Source organism: Bison bison, unplaced genomic scaffold (genome assembly GCF_000754665.1).
Source record: "Bison bison bison isolate TAMUID 2011002044 unplaced genomic scaffold, Bison_UMD1.0 scf7180017864340, whole genome shotgun sequence".
NCBI classification, from domain to species: domain Eukaryota; kingdom Metazoa; phylum Chordata; class Mammalia; order Artiodactyla; family Bovidae; genus Bison; species Bison bison.
The window spans coordinates 3,390,510-3,397,574 of NW_011494912.1; positions in this window are offsets into that span (position 1 = coordinate 3,390,510).

Below are 7,065 nucleotides of genomic sequence, written 5' to 3' on the forward strand. Positions count from 1 at the left end.
TCGCATGAGGTGGCCAAAGTACTGGAGTTTCAGCTTTAGCATCATTCCTTCCAAAGAAATCCCAGGGCTGATCTCCTTCAGAATGGACTGGTTGGATCTCCTTGCAGTCCAAGGGACTCTCAAGAGTCTTCTCCAACACCACAGTTCAAAAGCATCAATTCTTCTATGCTCAGCCTTCTTCACAGTCCAACTCTCACATCCATACATGACCACAGGAAAAACCATAGCCTTGACTAGACGAACCTTTGTTGGCAAAGTAATGTCTCTGCTTTTGAATATGCTATCTAGGTTGGTCATAACTTTCCTTTCAGGGAGTAAGCGTCTTTTAATTTCATGACTCTATAGCCGTGGACAAAACAAAACAAAAAGACCATATTCCTTCCAATTCTCCACATTTATTCATGTTTTAACTCATTGCACATTTATCGAGCACCTATAACTTGCCAGGAGGGTTGGAAATTTCCAGGGGAAGCAATGTTTGGGCAGAAAATTTCAGGAGACTTAGAAGTGAGAAAATAGCATTTCCAGAAAATCTCCCAACTTCAAAGAATCCTTCCAATCCTTAACAAGGCTGTGCTTTTCCATTCTAGACACAGAACATTATTTCTATTAAGCATAAGTGGCTTGGGAGGAATGAAACAGGTCCAGTGGTGGGAACACAGTGAACAAAAGTAAGCGGTGAAAGAGCAAAGAGCACGTTGGGGAGCATGAGAACCACATCCTGGAAGAGTGAGGAACCCACGGGGAGTGGGGGAAAGGATGCACTTTGGTTGTGGGGGTACTTTGAAGGGGGTTAAACATTAATCCAAAGAATCTTGAATGCATTTGGTGGCAAAGGGTATCCCATGCTGGTTTCTGAGCAGGGGAGTAAGCAAAGATGATTTGTGGGTTGGGAAAATGCTGTTGAAGATGCTTGGAAATGGGTAGAGAAGGTGAATTTGGACGCAGGAACCAGTTAGGAAGTGAAGGTCATGGCCTAGGAGACACACGGGTCCTGGGATGGGGCTTCAGGTTCGGATGGAGACAGGGCAGCTGAGGACTGCCCAGTGTTCAGAGACCCTGGTTCCCCGTGTCTCTGTCTGTGTCTGAAATCAATGCAGGCCAGGCCCAGCAGATATGCTCAACATTTCATCAAATGCAAATCCCCAGTAAAAATGAAAGAGCTTTCAATTCAGTCATCAGTTGGAATGCACCTCTTCTCATCATCCCCAATCCATTGCCACCACCACCACCACCACCACACACACACAAGCCTTTCCATGGGAAGCCTATTATTTCTCTTAGAGAAGATCTATGTGATTTAAATTGGAGGCTTCAAGACAAATTGCATTTGAAATTGAAAGGGGTGAAGTAGCCAGATGTAGCATCCATTTAGGAAGCTAAATGGAGTCCTCGGCTGCCACCGTGGCCTGTTTTATCCCACTGTTACTTAAAATAAAAGACCACAAGCTGAGTAACTCTGAATTTCTCAATCTGGGCCTTTGACAGGAAACTGAAGGATTCATCTGTAGAATTCTTTATTTTCCATTAAGACCCCAGGCTTTTCTTTGCCAATGAATGAAGATGATGCTTCTGAATTGCAAGCTGAGCCTCTTGCCCTTCCTCCTCCTCCCAGCAGAGTCCATTTGGAAAACAGGCTGGTTAATTGGGTTTAAATGGAAGAGAAGTGGAGGGCCAGCCTATTTGAGAACAACGAGGGTACAAGAGTCCAGGAGACAGCTCTACCCTGCATAAAGAAGGAAACTAGAGTGTAAGTCTGTGAAAGACTAGATTCAGAGATCCTTGAGCAAAACACAGCCCCTTAATGTGCTATCATATAGGCAAGAGCATCTTAAAAATGGAAGCAATTGACAAATGTAAATATTATTGCTATGGATATTGTGAAAATGTTTATCAGGAAGGGATTCCCCAGAATAATGGGGACCTAATTTTACCCAGAAGGAGAAAAGTAAATTTTCTGCTCTCTGAAACATTACGACTCGAACACTTCTGACGTGAATGTTAGATCCTGCAAGATGTCAGAGTCGGACAATCCTAGGTCAGAATCCTGGGTTTAGCACTCAGAGACAGTGTGACATCCATCAAGGGAAGTAACCTTAATGATTGCTTCCCAGGTGGCAAAAGTGGTGAAGAATCTGCCCACCAATGCAGGAGACACAGGAAACACGGGTTCCATCCCTGGGTCAGGAAGATCCCCTGGGAGAAGGAGATGGCAACCCACTCTGGTATTTCTTGCATGGAGAATCCCATGGACAGAGGAGCCTGGCAGGCTACGGCCCATGGGGTCGCAAAGAGTCAGACACGACTGAGCATGCACACACACGCACACCCATTTATGAATTGGAATAGTAATGGTCCTTATAACAAGGCACCCACAGTTGTTTTGAGACTTAGATGATTCTTATAGAAAAAAAAAATTTTTTTTCAGTAAAATGTTGAATATAGGACCTAACCTAGGGTAAGTGCTCCATACTGTTTCCTTTGAGTAAATTTGGAAAAAACCAACTCGGCATCTCACGCTAGCCTCTAAAATAAGCTAGAGCTAGTCCTGCTCTCAGTGCTACGTGTTTAAAAATATTTCAAATGAAAGGCAGCCTGGTGGGAGGGAGGGGACGGGAGAGGACTGAGGTATCTGGGAAGGAACGACATCACAGATGGCCCATCAGAAACTTCAGAGTGTCGCATCCAGAGGTACCTGCCAGCTCATCCAGGGACGAGTCTTCTATGAGGACCAGATGCTACTAATTGGCGAGGAATCCTGTGGCTGCCACCCAGAGAAGAGAACAAATTCTTTGTCAACACATGGTTGTTTTTTTTTACCCCCTTCCAAATGGAATGCATTAACTCTTTCCAACAGGCATACCAGCTTCAGTCTCCAAAACCCGTGTCCACATTTAGGAAATTCTTAAGCAAGATACTGGGATGTTTCTATTTCATTGATTCTGAGTTTCTGCTCCACCAACGATCCCTGGTGCTATACTTAGCAGTCCCCAACCTTTTTGGCACCAGGGAGCGGTTTCATGGAAGACAATTTTTCCATTGACTGGTGGGGGACTAGGGAGGCTGGGGAATGGCTTCAGGATGATTCAACACATTACATTTATTGTCACTATATTTCCATTATTGTTACATCAGCTCCACCTCAGATCACCAGGCATAAGATCCCAGAGGTGGGACCACTGTGATCTTTGGCAGGACCACTGATGATACAGGCTCCACATGGGACATCCACTGAAGGTCCCATTTAGGACTGGGGATCTCAGTGTTCCCACTCTGCCCGTTCCTCCTGTTACATCATGTTTCTTCACATCTCTCTCGCCCTTCCAAACTGTCATCTGTTTCAAAGACAAGGTCTGGTCCTTGTCCTCTCTACTTGGGACTCCCGGAACCCAGTAAAGGGCCCAAGACACAGTAGAGATTTGCTCAACAAGTCACGTAAATACGACCTGGACCTCAATTCCATTTTCAGTATTTCCCACTTCCTCAATTCCCACACCTCTGATTAGCACCATCTGCTCCCATCTCATCAAATTATTTTCCGTCTCTTGAATACATCATGCCCTCCCACACATTCAGGCCTTCCTACACACCTTTCTGTCTAGCATCCCCTGCATGGAACAGGCCAAACCCCATAAAAGGAGAATATTATAGAGCAGAGGTCATCAAAACTACAGCCTGTGACACCAGCCCACTGCCTGTTTTCATCAATAACATTTTATTAGAATACATCCGGGCCTGTTGTTTACATATTGTCTAAGGAGGCTTCTGTGCTGCACTGGCCAAGCTGAGTAGTTACTCTAGAGACTGTATGGCCTGTCAAGCCCAGAATAGTCACTTTCTGGCCCTTTTGCTGAACATGCTGCTAAGCCTCGTTTCAGGTGGTCCAGTGGTTAAGAATCCGCCTTGCAGTGCAGGGGACTCAGGTTCAATCCTTGGTTGGGGAACTAGGATTCCACGTGCTGCAGGGCAACTAAGCCCACGCGCCGAAAGCTGCTGAGTCCACGTGCCGCAACTAGAGAGTTCTGCACTGCAGAGAAGGATTCGGCGTGACACAATGAAGATCCCGCATGCGCAGCTAGGACCTGACACAGCCAAGTCAGGCAATATTCAGAGGCTAAAGGCCCGGGTTTCAGAGTGAGACAGACTTCAGTTTGAATCCTGGTTCTGCCAGTGATCAATAAGTAGCCATGGAAAAATTTCTTTGCTTCTCTGAATTGTGGTTGTTTCCCTCTAAAAAGGAGATAAGATCTATTTGACAAGATGATTATAAAGACAAAGTAAAACAATATAAGCAAATGTCCCAGGGTGGTCTCTGACAAAGGGACAGGTGAATGGATCTCTTTTTATCCCATGCTGCAGACATGGTTTGTTTTGTTTTTTGACAAATTGAAGGTTGTGGCAACCGAACATCAGGCTGGTCTATCCACAACATTTTCCAGTGGCACTTGCTCACTTCATGTCTTTTTGTGTCATTTTCATAATTCTTGAAATGTTTCAAATTCCTTTGATTATTATCTTTATTACAGTGATCTGTGATCAGTGATCTCTGATGCTATCATCCGCAAAAAGATTACAGATCATTGGAGGCTTAGATGGTAGTTAGCATTTTTTAGCAGTAAAGCATTTTCTAATTAGGGTATTACATTGGTTTTTTAGACATAATGCTATTGCACACTTAATGGACTACAATATAGTATAAATTTGCTTTATTGGGATATTCGATTTATTATGGTGGTCTGGAACCGAACTCATGGCAACCCCAGGGAACAGTGAGGAGGTCCAGTCCAAGAACAGAGTGTGAGGGGTGGAAAGGAAGGGCCCAGAAAGTGGCCAGATGTCTGGAGCAGTGTTCCTAAGTGGTTATAGGGGTGTCTCCTATCATGAAAGAGAGCCAGAGAGCGATTAGAGGGTCTTAGTAATTTCTGGAAGAATGATCCCACAGCAAAGGAGACAGAGTTTATCCGCAGATTCACGGAACACACTAAGTTGTTCAGGGACGTCAACATCTGCCCCCTTCCATGATCATAGGTCAAGTCCACAGTGGTCTGGGCTTCTCCAGTTGGCACTGGTCTGTCCCATCCTCTTGTATTTCAACAAATTGGGCAGGTAAAGAAATACAGCCCACCAGCAACTGACCAATCCACTGGCTTAGGTCAGGCGGCCATGACAAAGTGCCATGGACTGGGTGGCTTATCAATAACAGAAAGCTATTTCTCATATTTCTAGCGGCTGGAAGACCAAGATCAGGATGCCAGCACAGCCATGTTCTGGTGAGATCTCTCTTCTGGGCTACAGACTGCCAACTTCTTTTGCCCTCACACAGTAGACTGAGATCTCTGGGACCCCTTCCATAAGGGCAATAGTCCCATTCATGAGAGCTCCACCCTCATGATCTAATCACCCTCAAAGGCCCCGCCTCCAAATACCATCACACTGAGGATTTCAACATATGAATCCGGGGGAGAAGTAAACCTTCATTTCACAACACCACTTTATCTGACTCTGGGTAGAACATGAAAACTCAGAAGAAAGCAAGCAAGCTGTTGAATAATGAAAATGAATTAGCCCAACTCTTTCAAAACGAAAAGGCGGAGAGAGAGAGACAAAGAGATATCTGAGTTCAGAAGTGGCTAAGATCCAGAGTAAATAGTCAGCTTCACAAAATTACCCCTTTCAGTTTTAATCTTTTATACTTTAATCATCTCCAGTCACGGACACAGTTCTTACCATGAGGACAAGGGCTCGGAAAGAACACAAGGATAATGAAGGTGAAATACTATTATATTTAATACTATAATATCATTAATGCAGTGAGAGATCAAGGACTTTTCAAATTAATTATTTCTTGTTCCAACACACACCATGAAATGGGCTTTCTAAATCAGAATGACACATCCCAACCTTTTCTTTATTAAGATAATTCTATTTTATTTCTTGGATCTTTGCAGCCTGGGCAGGTTTTATAAATATTTAAGAGAAAAATTAGGCTGGAAAATGCTGGATAATGCATGAATAGCAACCAGCTGAGAACTCACAGTAGAATCTTCCTGCCTTTAGTAAATTCTGCAAATCTGGACAGTCTTTCTCTTTGTGGAAAGATTTGCAGTCCCTGTGAGTACACTGAGAGTCTATTTGTCCTCAATTTGTACTTTTCCATTTTACTGCCAGAGTAAAGAGGGAAAGTCACTGCTTGAAATTTGTTCATTAAGACTAAATTGAGGCTTTACAGTCAACCATAAAAATTAGGCAACATATTGATAACTTGCCTATTAATGGTCTCTCCTAGGTGGACCTCCAATTGCTTGAATGACTGATATCTGTAGAAGCCACTTTCACCCCTCATCTTGGTCTCCAAAGAAATCTCAACGTGCACAAAGACTTTGATACTTAGAAATATTTGAGGAGCTCGTTACTGGTCCACTGAGAGCCATTTGTGTGGTGTGGCTGTGTCCATAATGAGGGTGACAGCTGCTTCTGTGACTGTGTGGAGCATTTTATAGAAGCACAATCACGGATTTCCAGGAAGGGACCATGAACCTCCCCCACATCGAGGTATTTCCAGTCCTCGTGCAGTTGGACAATTTCTTCAAAGCAAACGTTTTCCTGTGAAATGCCTCCCCAGTTGATGCTTCAGAGTTGACTAATTACCAGCATAATCGCTTCTAACCATTTACCTTCTGAAAGCATCACTCTTGACTCGATCATTTAATTCTCGCAACACCTTCGACTGACGGGAAAGTACGCTATTTTACTTGCAAAGCTGATTGCAAATTATTTTCTGATTGCAGATTTATTTTGTTTGTGACAAAATGTTTCCCGCTAATTGCCAAAATAATCTAACAGGGACTTACAGTTGAACACCTAATTTATTAACCCACTGTAGTTTCTCCCTAATCCTTGTTTTTAGCCTTTTATTTATTTTAAACACCTATTTACAGGATGATTAATCCTCATCAATATTGTCTGAAATCCTTCAGCAACTACCAGGGCTGTTTCTACAAAGAAAACCGTACAGTCAATGAAACTCAACACTCAAAAATCTGCCCTGCTCGCCAAGCTTTCCTT